The following is a 14,777-nucleotide window of genomic DNA, read 5'->3' as shown; positions in this document are numbered from 1 at the left end:
TTCTATTTACACCTCACTTGTCTCACCATACCATGTTGCTGCAACAGTAACAGACATCTTTACAGGTCTTCCTATATACACCTGGACTAACAGGATTCTATTTACACTTCACTTGTCTTACCAAACCATGTTGCTGCAACAGTAACAGACATCTGTACAGTCTTCCTATACACACCTGGTCTAACAGGATTTTAATATTGATACTGTTATTAAATACAATCATTGTTAAATGAAAAATATGTGCTATTTTCAATTCTTGGAGTCCCAAATTAGCAATTAACTTCTTGCTAAATCTTAGTCAGTGGAAAATTTTAGAGATATAACAGGTCAAATTCAACTATCGGTAAATAGAATCTGATACTACTCATTACATGGTTTAAGCTGAGCCATTTAGATAGACAGAATTCATCATATAATGAAGGGTTCAATGATTGATATTGTACTTTAATAAAACCAACTATAGGACACTGGGTTATTTCTGCTCTTGCAGCTACATTAACAGACTTGTTTACTCAGTCCTAGTGCAAATTTGCAAAATTTTAAATGAGTTTTCTCCACAGGGCTACTATCAATCATTAATAAAATATAAAACTTTCTGATACCATTATTTGGTGATGGCATAGCAGCTCTTTTTATTATCACAGAAAAAGTATACAAAGAGCAATTATAGATTTATTCTTTCTGACTACCATGTTGACTGGTGACTTAGTTGGATATAATTTTTGTCTCACGACTCGGACATAATTGTTGCTTTTTACCAGCTGCAGTAACTGCTTGTGATAGATCATTGATATTTTTCTAAAGTTGCATTACTATCAGTACAGATCAGTTTGACGACTATTTCGAGGCCCTTCCCCTAGTTCATGGTCTAGTGACTTTGAATTAATAAGCATTTTTCAATGTAAAGTTTTCTGCTTAAATCAGTTTGATAGGAACTACTTGTGATAGATCAATGATATTTTCTATAAAGTTGCATTACTATCAGAACATTTCAGTTTGACATCTATTTCGAGGTTCTGTTTCCTGGGTCATGGTCCAGTGATTTTGAATGATAGATCAATGATGTTTTCTATAAAGTTGCATTACTATCAGTACATTTCAGTCGACAACTATTTCGAGGCTCTGCCTCCTAGGTCATGGTTCAGTGAATTTGAATGAATTAGCAATGTTGCTGTCCATCAGATTGGTTTGGTTTTTTGTCGAGCCTGCGACTTTTGTCGCAGAAAGCTCGATATAGGGATAGTGATCCGGCGGCGGCGGCGGCGTTAGCTAACTTCTTAAAAGCTTTATATTTTAGAAGGTGGAAGGTCTGGATGCTTCATACTTTGTATATGGATGCCTCATGTTACGAAGTTTCCGTCAGTCACATGTCCAATATCCTTGACCTCATTTTCATGGTTCAGTGACTACTTGAAAAAAAAGTTAAGATTTTTTGTAATGTTAGATTCTCTCTTATAATAAGTAATAGGATAACTATATTTGGTATGTGCGTACCTTGCAAGGTCCTCATGCCCGTCAGACAGTTTTCACTTGACCTCGACCTCATTTCATGGATCAGTGAACAAGGTTAAGTTTTGGTGGTCAAGTCCATATCTCAGATACTATAAGCAATAGGGCTAGTATATTCGGTGTATGGAAGGACTGTAAGGTGTACATGTCCAACTGGCAGGTGTCATCTGACCTTGACCTCATTTTCATGGTTCAGTGGTTATAGTTAAGTTTTTGTGTTTTAGTCTGTTTTTCTTATACTGTATGCCATAGGTCTACTATATTTGGTGTATGGAATGATTGTAAGGTATACATGTCTAGCGGGCAGGTGTCATCTGACCTTGACCTCATTTTCATGGTTAAGTGGTCAAAGTTAAGTTTTTGAGTTTTGGTCTTTTTTTCTAATACTATATGCAATAGTTCAACTATATTTGGTATGTGCGTACCTTGCAAGGTCCTCATGCCCATCAGACAGTTTTCACTTGACCTCGACCTCATTTCATGGATCAGTGAACAAGGTTAAGTTTTCGTGGTCAAGTCCATATCTCAGATACTATAAGCAATAGGTCTAGTATATTCGGTGTATGGAAGGACTGTAAGGTGTACATGTCCAACTGGCAGGTGTCATCTGACCTTGACCTCATTTTCATGGTTCAGTGGTTATAGTTAAGTTTTTGTGTTTTGGTCTGTTTTTCTTATACTGTATGCCATAGGTCTACTATATTTGGTGTATGGAATGATTGTAAGGTGTACATGTCTAGCGGGCAGGTGTCATCTGACCTTGACCTCATTTTCATGGTTCAGTGGTCAAAGTTAAGTTTTTTGAGTTTTGGTCTTTTTTTCTTATACTATATGCAATAGTTCAACTATATTTGGTGCATGGAAATATTTTATGATCTATTTGTCAGTCATGCAGGTTTTGTTTGACCTTGACCTCATTTTCAAGGTTCATTGCTCAGTGTTAAGTTTTTGTGTTTTGGTCTGTTTTTCTTAAATTATAAGCAATAGGTCAACTATATTTGTTGTATGGAAGAATTGTTAGCTGTACATGCCTGCCCAGCATGGTTCATCTGACCTTGACCTCATTTTCATGGTTCATTGGTCAATGTTTAGTTTACTTGGTTAATGTTAAGTTTATGTGACAGTTGTAATAAAGCTTTATATTTAGGACTATCAACATAATATCAATGATTAGTAAAGAAGGCGAGACATTTCAGCGTGTGCACTCTTGTTTTTAATATTCCGCAGACAGGCGAGACATATCTCTAGTTTATTTGATACCCTTCTCATACAAATCAGAGCTTCCTAAAATTTGTTATCAGGCTTAATTTGAACATGCTATTTTTACATCCACCACTCATCATCTAGGTTCACAAATAATTCTTACACATAATGGCCATGTATGGAATTTTCACTACATTTTTCTTAGGAACTCTGATCAAGAGACTAACTGAATTTTGTATCAAGCATCATTTTAGTATGGTTTACTGTGTGATGCATTTTAACATTCATTGCTCATCAACTTCTATGGTTTACCATGTGATGCATTTGATCATTCATTGCTCATCAACTTCTATGGTTTACAGTGTGATGCATTTGATCATTCATTGCTCATCAACTTCTATGGTTTACAGTGTGATGCATTTGATCATTCATTGCTTATTAACTTCTATGGTTTACAGTGTGATACATTTGATCATTTATTGCTCATCAACTTCTATGGTTTACTGTGTGATGCATTTGATCATTCATTGCTCATCAACTTCTATGGTTTACTATGTGATGCATTTGATCATTCATTGTTCATCAACTTCTGTGGTTTACAGTGTGATGCATTTGATAATTCATTGCTCATCAACTTCTATGGTTTACCATGTGATGCATTTGATCATTCATTGCTCATCAACTTCTATGGTTTACCATGTGATGCATTTGATCATTCATTGCTCATCAACTTCTATGGTTTACTGTGTGATGCATTTTATCATTCATTGCTTATCAACTTCTATGGTTTACTATGTGATGCATTTGATCATTCATTGTTCATCAACTTCTGTGGTTTACAGTGTGATGCATTTGATAATTCATTGCTCATCAACTTCTATGGTTTACTGTGTGATGCATTTGATCATTCATTGCTCATCAACTTCTATGGTTTACCATGTGATGCATTTGATCATTCATTGCTCATCAACTTCTATGGTTTACAGTGTGATGCATTTGATCATTCATTGCTCATCAACTTCTATGGTTTACAGTGTGATGCATTTGATCATTTATTGCTCATCAACTTCTATGGTTTACTGTGTGATGCATTTTATCATTTATTGCTCATCAACTTCCAGTTTACCCAATACTTACAGCCAGGGTTTCATGATCACAGTACTGTGTATGTCATCTTGTTTTAAATAATTAGGCTAGCTAGCCTCTATAAGATGATACTGATATTGTTAATTTGCTCATGATGGCTTAATTTCTTCAAGTGATAATACTTATATATATTCTGTGTCAAACTAATATTGTATTGGTAATTTACAGAAATTGTTTCCTCAAATATATTATATATTTTCGATAGAAATCAGGGAGAAAATGAATAACTTCAACAGTTGTTCACTCTGGGGAGAGATGTGGTGAATATTTGGCATTAAAATGTAGATAAAAATAGATCTCTGGAGTAAAAAGACAAATGTCAGCTGTCATGGATGAATCATATCTGATTTAATCCAATTAGAAAATGTTGTCCTGTTATTGTCTTAATGATAATTGTAAACTCTTGGGATTTACATATTAAAGGAGTAAACTTTCATATAATAGGAGAAAACTATTACTTGATATGATCCAGACTTTTCAGTTCTTATTTAACATAAAAAAGATCTATTGTCCTGTTGATTTTTTCTGTCTTGCTTGACACAAAAAAATTGCACACACTATGCGATTGTTTATTTGCTTACAATTGTAGATATTTTTTTACTGTCATTTTGAGGTACAAATAATCTTTCACACATGTTATAAAAGCAAACATCTTTAAGTTTCTACAATCATTTTTTTTTTTTTAATATTTATATATAATATTAAGATGTAAATTAAATATGTTGTGTAGCTATAACATACTGGTTAATAACTTCTGATGTTGTCTAAATATAAGGCAATCAAAGTAAATAAAAAATTAAACATTAAAAGTTACCAATTTGAACATATAAATGAGAAGATGATATGAATCTGATCAAATGATTGTACATACTGGTACTGTTCTTTAATAATAATGGTACTAAACCGGTAACAGAACGTGGGTTTTTTTTATATTAGAAACTTCCTAGTTGACCATTTTGTGCCATCCAGTAACCAGTAAATAGTTGATTGGATGCAAGCTTATTGCAGTTCCTTTTGAATAATAAATCATTGGTAACAGTTTAATAAGTTTAAGTGGTGTTATTGGAAGTTTTATTTCATAAATGATAAATGGATAATGTACATATAATTGCTGAAGGAACAGTAATCGAGCGGGGCAAATTACCATTGGAACTATCTATTTAGTATTGATCTTGTCCCGTATAACATGGTGATTGGTCTCGATGGTTATTTTCCATATCATGTTTTCATGATGTGACATGGACTGATGTTACAAACATAATAACATATGCCGAAATTCTTTTTTCACACCTGTAATGAGTTTCATCCCGTGATACATTCTGGTTGATTGCATTATATGAATTTAACTGCAGTGCAGTATTTATCTAAATGAAACAATTACAGATGCTTCAACAGCTATGTTTCTGATATATTACAATTGACACCCTGAGAGGTATTGACATTAGTTACTCTGCTTATCCTTTGTCTCTATGATATGTATCCAGCAAGTGTACCTTATTTTTGTCGTTGGTCTTCTACCTTATTATACCCCCACTATTAGAAATGGGGCTACATTGCAATCATCATGGCTGTCCATGTGTCTGTCTGTTGTCCAATGTTGTCCAACAGATATTTTCGTCACTCATTTCTCAGAAACTACTAAACAAAATGAATTCTTATTTGGTCAGCAGCTCGACAGTGATCAGTTGTAAAGTGTGAGCACTTTTGGGATTTGTCAAATACCAACTTCTTGTTTGCTGATAGTTTGCATTTTTCAATATATTGAATGAACTTCAAACTTTTGGTTGATACTACTGAACAGAATGACATCATATTTGGTCAGCACCAATTTTTTGATTGATTGAAAAATGGCACTTTATGTCATTTCCAAACAAAGACTTAAGAACTGTTCAGATTTAAATATGTTTTTATACGACCGCAAAAAAATTTTGAGGTCGTATATTGGTATGACGTTGGCGTCGTCATCGTCGTCGTCGTCCGAAGACACATTGGTTTTCGTACTCTAACTTTAGTTTAGGTGAATGGATCTCTATGAAATTTTACCATAAGGTTCAATACCACAAAAGGAAGGTGGGGATTGATTTTGGGGGTTATGGTACCAACAGTTAAGGAAAAAGGGGCCAAAAATAAGCATTTTTGTAACTTCCAGACATAACTTGTGTGTTAGTGTATGGATCTCTCTGACATTGTACCACAAAATTCCATATCACAAAGGGAATGCTGGGATTGATTTTGGGGGTAATTGCCTCCAAATTTTAGGAATTTGGGGCCAAAAAGGGGCAAAAAACAAGCATTTTTCTAGTTTCATGACAATAACTTTTGTGTAAGTTTATGGATCTTTCTGACATTGTACCACAATGTTCCATATCACAAAGGGAATGCTGGGATTGATTTTGGGGGTAATTGCCTCAAAATTTTAGGAATTAGGGGCCAAAAAGGGGCAAAAAACAAGCATTTTTCTAGTTTCATGACAATAAATTGTGTTCAAGTGTATGGATCTTTATGAAATTGTACCACAAGGTTCCATATCACAAAGGGAAAGCTGTACTTGAGTTTGGGGGTAATTGCCCAAAACGTTTAGGAATAAGGGGCCAAAAATAAGCATTTTTCTAGTTTCCAGACAATAACTTGTGTTCAAGTGTATGGATCTCTCTGAAATTGTACTGCAAGGTACCATACCACAAAGGGAAGGCTGGGATTGATTTTGGGGGTAATTGCCTAAAATTTTTAGGAATTAGGGGCCATAAAAGGGCAAAAAAACAAGCATTTTTCGAGTTTCAAGACAATAACTTGTGTGAAAGTGTATGGATCTTTATGAAATTGTACTGCAAGGTTCCATATCACAAAGGGAAAGCTAGGTTTGAGTTTAGGGGTAATTGCCCTAAACGTTTAGGAATTTGGGGCCAAAAAGGGGCCAAAAAACAAGCGTTTTTCTAGTTTCATGACAATAACTTGTGTGTAAGTTTATGGATCTCTCTGACATTGTACCACAATGTTCCATATCACAAAGGGAATGTTGGGATTGATTTTGGGGGTAATTGCCTCAAAATTTTAGGAATTAGGGGCCAAAAAGGGGCAAAAAACAAGCATTTTTCTAGTTTCATGACAATAAATTGTGTTCAAGTGTATGGATCATTATGAAATTGTACCACAAGGTTCCATATCACAAAGGGAAAGCTGTAATTGAGTTTGGGGGTAATTGCCCAAAACGTTTAGGAATAAGGGGCCAAAAATAAGCATTTTTCTAGTTTCCAGACAATAACTTGTGTTCAAGTGTATGGATCTCTCTGAAATTGTACTGCAAGGTACCATGCCACAAAGGGAAGGCTGGGATTGATTTTGGGGGTAATTGCCTAAAATTTTTAGGAATTAGGGGCCATAAAAGGGCAAAAAAACAAGCATTTATCTAGTTTTAAGACAATTACTTGTGTGTAAGTGTATGGATCTTTATGAAATTGTACTGCAAGGTTCCATATCACAAAGGGAAAGCTAGGTTTGAGTTTGGGGGTAATTGCCCTAAACGTTTAGGAATTTGGGGCCAAAAAACAAGCATTTTTCTAGTTTCCAGACAATAACTTGTGTTCAAGTGTATGGATCTCTCTGAAATTGTACTGCAAGGTACCATACCACAAAGGGAAGGCTGGGATTGAGTTTGGGGGTGATGATTCATAAGGGGGTTCAAAAAATTGGGGGGGGGGGGGGGGGGATTTTTTATTTTTTTCTTTAAAATTTTCCATTTTCAATTGGTTATTTCTGATTTATATATAAAAGCAAATACTAATGATATGGTTTGAATAGGTAAGTTAAAAAATTTTAAGTTCTTAGACCGCATTCATTCTGTGTCAGAAACCTATGCTGTGTGAAATATTTAATTACAATCCAAATTCAGTGCTGTATCAAGCTTGAATGTTGTGTCCATACTTGCCCCAACTGTTCAGAGTTCGACCTCTGCGGTCGTATCAAGCTGTGCCCCAGCGGAGCATTTTATTGCTAATGACTAAATGAAGGTCAAGTTTGATATTGATGATTTCCACTTTTTTGTTCTGGAGTGAAGGCCCTTGATTGCTTAAACAATGACACTGATTAATGTAAGAAAAGCCTGGTTTGCTGTCATGTTGACAGCCTCTTAGTATTAAATGCTCATGGAACTATGTACATCTGACAACATAAAAGTTACAAATTTCACTTTTACCTAAGGAGCTATGTAGGTTTCTTGAGTTAGAATTGCTTGTGAATTTTACAACATAAAAATTCTGTACCGGAAGTATAACACAATTTTCCTGATCAAATCAATGCACCATGATTGCTATAAAAAATATCAAAGGAGTGAGAATAGTTTTGTCTTATAAAGTGCTTTTATTGATGTTAGCTTATGCCATTCAAAAGAAATTACCAGTAAAATTGCAAAATTATGGTTAACTGCTATTCTTGTATTGTTTAATATTTTGAAAATTACTGCAAGCGTATAAAAATACTGTTAGAATCAAAGACCACCTCAAAGATGATTGTGCAGCCTTCGACAGATGTAAAAAAGTGTTTTAGATTTATGACTTAATGCAGCTATTTTTTTCTGTCAGTTTTAGCTTTGACACGTTTATTATTTCTGGTCATGTGAAAGTAAATGGGTTTTACAGCCAACTGGTTTCTGTTTCCCAAGGTCCTAATGATAGTTCTGTTCAGTGGGTTTTTGCTATTGAAATTTATAGGGGTCGCAGAATTAGTTTTTTTTGTGTAAACATATAAATAGTTGAATGAATATTTTGCTAAAAGCTAAAAGCACAGAAAAGGTAAAAGCAAGAGCCTTATTGTGACTGCATTGTACTTAAAAATCTCATTTTTCAATTTATTTTTTTTAGATATTACAGATACAATAGAATGATTTATACAGTAAAAACCAATACAGTGACCTGTTATTATATATAAATCAATAAAATTGAAATTTTTCTGGCAATAACATATAATTTTCAAAGAAAATTTTTGGGACAAGTTTCTAAGTTTACCTGCATCTTATACATTTGTACTTTCTACACAATATTAAATTTGCTATATCTCAGAAAGTGTAAAAGATCATCATATATTTTTATATGAAGTCCACATGCTCTTGTTTCTTCTAAAGTTTTATAAAAGTCCATGAGATTTCCCATTTAAGTCCCTGTTACCTTAAGGCATTTATGATTTATTCATATGTTTGAAAATAAGCCTTTTAAAATATTTTAGAATCTCAAAGTACAGACATGAAGCTGGGGTTCTGTTAATTTAAGTAAAGATTGAAAGCCTTTGTGAAAATTGTTCCAGTATAAGATAAATTCAGGGAAATGTTGGCCATGCTGGCCATGGCCAAACATTTTTGGCAGCACACTTTTTTTAAATATATCATTAATATGTACATCAAAATTGACAGTTTTTATACTTAATAAATGTTCTTCAAAGAGAAAGCTAGCTTAAATTACCCTCAGACATATATTAATTCATTATGGCTCTGGGTTTTCTGCAATCCAAAATCCAACAAAACCATGTAAAGTTTGCATCACCTTACCTTTGTAGATATTGTCTTACCAGATTGCTGTACCTTTTATAGATGTCAATTTTTAGACAATTTCTATCTAGTTACCACTGTCTACTTTGAACTATTAAGAAAATGAACATTTTGAACAAAGTTTGACCACATACTGACCTTCAATTTCAAATTTTGCTGAAAAGAAATTCCATCAATGTTCTATAACAGAATTAAGCTGTAAATTTTGCATATATGATCATCAAAAACTTGCATTCTTCAAAGATTAAAGTTTGCAGCATAATGCTTCACATATATTAGAATACTCAGTACATCAGTCCAAGCTTCACTTGAAGTCGTGTTCATATCAGCTGAGTACACCATAGTAAATCATTGAAAAGAATGAGGATCATATTTAAACCTTTCTTAGTGTAATGCATAATTGATGCATATTTTAAAATTTATGCCTAGGGACCTTTTTTCTAATTTCAACATCTAATTGTTTGTCATCAGAATCAATACTTGCTAATCATGTATAATTTCATAATTAATGTTTACAGCATTTTTAGTGCTGTATAATTTTGACCCCAAAATAGTAGTATTATTATATACCAGCACTAGTCATGTGAATATGTTCTGATGTAGTTATGGATAGCTATAGAACCTAGCAATAAAACAATACTACCACTATAAAACATTCATAAGAAAAATTGGATTATGGGGTGTATTGTATTCTTCTTGTGATAATTGAATACAATATTCTTTTTTTTAAGTTGCATGTTGGTACTGAGGAAGGAGAAATAAACATTTATGAAGTATAAAAAGTGTTGATATTGATGAGTCCCATTAATGACGTTCTCTCGTTTGTCACATGTTACAAATTGTTTAATATGTTGAGGCAATTGTAGATGAAACGTTTATTATGGACAAATGGTTTTGTGAGTTCAGAAACATAGTATTGTGTTCTAAGGAATTAAACTAAAAATGGTTTTATATCCGGGACGTCAAATTTTTGTCTCAAGGTCTGAACCTGTGCTTTATGCAATTCAAATTCGAAGGTAATAAATTTGATATTATACTTTCTTATTTTCCTTTCGTGACTTTTATTGCATTTTAGATATTTTATAATTAATGTGCTTTTAACATTGAATTGTTATGATAAAAGCTGTAATTAGAATTAATTATTTATAACTTTAAAAAACAATACTGTGGATTCATTTAATTGTGTGGATACCAATTTTTGTGGATTGAAGAAACATTTTTGTTTGTGGATATTTGATTTCATGGTTTTGTATTAGTCTGCATACAAGCTTATAGAAAATTATTAATTCCTTTAACATTTAAATCCGTGGTTCACCTTTAACTATAAAATCTGTGAAAATTGGTATCCAACGAATAATAATAGATCCCCAGTATATCAGTATAGGATTTCTGTGTGCTCAACACATGTTTCTGAATGTGTAAAAATTACTTTCTGAAAAATTCTGATTTGTTATGGTCCTTTATTTTTACATACTTATATATCTATTCTTAACCAAAAGAAACAACAAGAAAAATGAAAAGGCTAAATGGAGAATTTCCCATTTTAGACTATAGATTTTTTATACTTATAGTGTATAAGCTTGATATTCAGTGAACTATATTATGTGACATCTTACTTTTTTATTTGGCAAAAACCACAAATTTTAATTTGGTTTTATTTCAATTTTTGCTCTTTTTAGATAACAACAAATTCTGAAACTCTCCTACAAAGTTGAATACTTGAGGATATCAGCATTTGCAATTACATCAAATGATTCTGATAGTCCATTTGATTATTGAATATTAAAAAAAAAAAACCAAAAAAACACTACAATACCCATGGTATTCATATTTTCTCAAATAAGTATACAATAAGGTACTCTAAAGCATTTTAGTGAATGTTGGATCAATTTTTTTTCAAACCATGAAATAAGGGGTTCACAGTGCAACTGTGATTAATGTATGTTTTATTATTATCATCAATGGAAGAATGATAGATATATTTATTGCATAAAAAAAGTATTCTAATAGTTAGTTTTAAAAGTTTCATCAATATTTTATCCAAATGCAATAATTTAGATAAAGAGTCTCCAAATTTAGAAATTGTTAATAACAAAGTAAATAGAAACAGATTTGAAAACATATTACTGTAATTGTATGTCTTTTTGTTCAATTTCATTATTTTAGAAATAGATAGCCGTAAAACGTGTATGACGTTGTTTGTTTTAGGATTTGATTTGTTTAGTTTTAGAAAAACAATGACACTTGTGTGTGTATATGAAGTATTCAGCTATCTAATATTAAGTCTGAAATCAGTTAATGTTATTTCAGTTATTGACATTATATTGAAAAATATTGAAAATTTTAATTCTTCTCAAAAGATAATAACATTTGAACAAGAAAAACAGCTTTTGGTGAAATTTACACCTTGTTAAAGCTTTTAATCAGGCGTGATCCTGTATTTTCTATAACATTTCTGAAATCCAATTGACCAAACTTAAACATGGCGATCTTAATCAAAACTGTAAACCTACTTATTTTTGTGGCAAACTTTTTTTCTGATTTGTGCTTAAGCGCTGACTTTTTATATGACCGCAAAAATTGTCATATATTGGTATGACGTTGGCGTCATCATCGACATCGTCGTTGTCCGAAGACACATTGGATTTCGCACAATAACTTTAGTTTAAGTGAATGGATCTCTATGAAATTTTACCATAAGGTTCAATACCACAAAAGGAAGGTTGGGATTGATTTTGGGGGTTATGGTACCAACAGTTAAGGAATTAGGGGCCAAAAAGGGACCAAAAATAAGCATTTTTCTAGTTTCCAGACAATAACTTGTGGAATGGTGTATGGATCTCTCTGAATTTATACCACAAGTTTCCATACCACAAAGGGATGGTTAGGATTAGCTTTGGGGGGTTATGGCTCAAACCATTTAGGAATTAGGGGAAAAACAAGGGTGTCCTGGTTAATGGACAAATACTTTAGTACAAAACATAATTTAAAGCAGTGTAAGGGAGATAATTCAAATACATCATTTGAATTACCTCCCTTACACTGCTTTTAAATTATTTATAAAGTAATGGTTAATGAACAATTAAGACAATTTAAAAGCAGTGTAAGGGAGGTAATCCAAATACAATGTTTTGATTACTTCCCTTACACAGCTTTTAAATTATGTTTAAAGAAATGCATATTTATAAAGAAAGACCAGTAAAAATATCTGCAAATGTTGCATCTTTTTTTTTACAAAAAAATCCATATGAAAGATTTGACACCATATTTTAAATTCTATTATAAAATAGATTAAGTTAGCACTATGGTAAATTTAAATGGGTAATTACGGTTGCAAACTCCATTGGAAATTTGAATTGAGATTATGACCATATCTTGAGGGAAAGAATTTTTTGGGGGGTTAAAAGAAATTGTGGGGGGTCAATTTTTTCTCATTTCAGATTTCAGAAATTAAAAAGAAAAATTCTTCAAATATAATTTTGGGGGGATGTATTCGCAACAGCATAGGGGGAGGTAAATTTTTTTTTTTTTTTTGTGGGGGGAGGGGGGTCAATTCGCAACAGTAAAGTTTATTGCACAAAAGCAAAAACTTGAATATAAATTCAAATCATATAACCAATTCTAAGTTCTTTGACTACAGTTATTCTGTGTCAGAAACCTTTTATGTGTCAAATATTTAATTACAATCCAAATTCAATCCTGTATCAAGCACGAATATTGCATCCATTTTTGCCCCAACTGTTCAGGGTGGACCTCTGTGGCAGTATCCAGCTGCGCTCGGCGAAGCAATTTATTCACAATTTTTTCATGTTTTTCTAACTTTGTAGATATGTTCATTCAATCCATACAATCCACATTTGAAATATTCACCACTGTGACAATTTATATTCACATTATTTTTCTTCTGGCAAATTGCGTACAGGATCACTTATGAATATTAGCAGGTTTACAGCAAGTTTCAAACAAGCATAGACAACACTAACAGAAAACATGCATACAAAAAAAAAAAGAAAAATAAGTTAAGCGTTAACTAAATGAACTCCCACCATTCATGATATCAGGTCCAGCAAGAGGAGAAGCAATTCTTGATGTGCATGTGAATTCAGTGTATTGGTTAGTGGTCAAAAACAGACATGTCTCCTCCTGTGTGTGGGGGCAGGGAATAAAGATTGGAAGCACTTTAGAAAATATTTTTTTCTTTTTTTATGCCCCCTCCGTAGCGGAGGGGGCATTAACTTTACCCTTGTCCGTCTGTACGTACGTACGTACGTCCCAAAATTGGTTTTCGTTCTCTAACTTTAGTTTGCCACAACCAAATGTTATGAAACTTATACACAATGCTTATTACCACAAAACACAGATCAAGTTTGAATTTTGGTGGTGTCACTTTAACCATTCTAGAGTTATGCCCCTTTAGAAATGGGAAAATTGCAAAATTTTTATTTTCTTTTAAACACCAAGTAATTTTTAAAATTGGAGTTATCTTTCTTTGTCCATGATTATAGTTGAATCAACTAAAATCAATGCTTTATACAATGCAATGTTTAATTTTGACTTCCACTGATAAAACACAGATCAAGTTGAATTTGGGTAGTGTCACTTTAATCATTATTGAGTTATGCCCCTTTATAAATTGAAAGATTGCTAAATTTTTAGTTTCCATTCTGTAACTTAAGTTTGCCCCAACCAAACATAATGAAACCTATACACAATATTCATTACCACTAAACTAAGATGAAGTACAAACTTTTTGTTTCCGTTTTCTAACTTTAGTTAGCCTCAACCAAATGTTATGAGACTTACACACTATGCTTATTACCACAAAACTAGGATCAAGTTCAAATTTGGGTAGCGTCACTTTTACCGTTCTTCAGTTATGTCCCTTTATAACTATATGATATGCATGCGGGGGCATCATCTGTGTCCACATGTGGACACTATCCACATTTATTTAATAAAGTTTTAATCATGAATGTTTATATCAAGAAGTGATCTTTATAAGAATTAATCTTCAGGGACCTATATATTGTGGTTCAGTGATCATGGATACAGTTTAGGATTTTAAGGAAGTTTTATGTGAAATAGATGGACCTTTAGTATGAAACTTAATTTATGAAAGCATCCACAAAAACAAAAAAAGAATGGTATGCAAATATTTTTTTTTTATCAAAATAGGGTTAAGGTAGATAAGTGCCAACATTAGAAAACAGTTGATATGAAGGGAAGATAAACTTGAAATACAAAAGCATATTAACAGATTTCAAACACACACATCAGTACTTGTAACCTTATGGCATCTTCTGTCTAGCTTTGTTAAATCCTGAATCCTAGAATATTTATGACAGAAACCACCTAAAGATCCTTTTTAGAAAGAAGTTACATT

The 14,777-nt window shown here is 32.6% G+C and overlaps 1 protein-coding gene and 1 long non-coding RNA gene across 8 annotated transcripts in view; one reads left to right on the top strand and one right to left on the bottom strand.

Moving 5' to 3' along the window:
• The window catches only part of LOC127698259 (disks large homolog 1-like), a 428,947-nt gene that overhangs the window by 352,802 nt on the left and 61,368 nt on the right, over positions 1-14,777 (top strand). The window lies entirely within an intron of this gene.
• The window catches only part of LOC127698312 (uncharacterized), a 45,904-nt gene continuing 36,883 nt past the window's right edge, over positions 5,757-14,777 (bottom strand). Inside the window, exon 2 of the long non-coding RNA XR_007980783.1 lies at positions 5,757-6,576. This is a non-coding gene — a long non-coding RNA (uncharacterized LOC127698312). The remainder of the gene's footprint in view (positions 6,577-14,777) is intronic.

The sequence above is a fragment of the Mytilus californianus genome, unplaced genomic scaffold (genome assembly GCF_021869535.1).
Source record: "Mytilus californianus isolate M0D057914Y unplaced genomic scaffold, xbMytCali1.0.p SCAF_4, whole genome shotgun sequence".
Lineage (NCBI taxonomy): Eukaryota > Metazoa > Mollusca > Bivalvia > Mytilida > Mytilidae > Mytilus > Mytilus californianus.
Note: the sequence above shows the minus strand (reverse complement) of the source record. Positions and strands in the feature narration are given on the sequence as shown.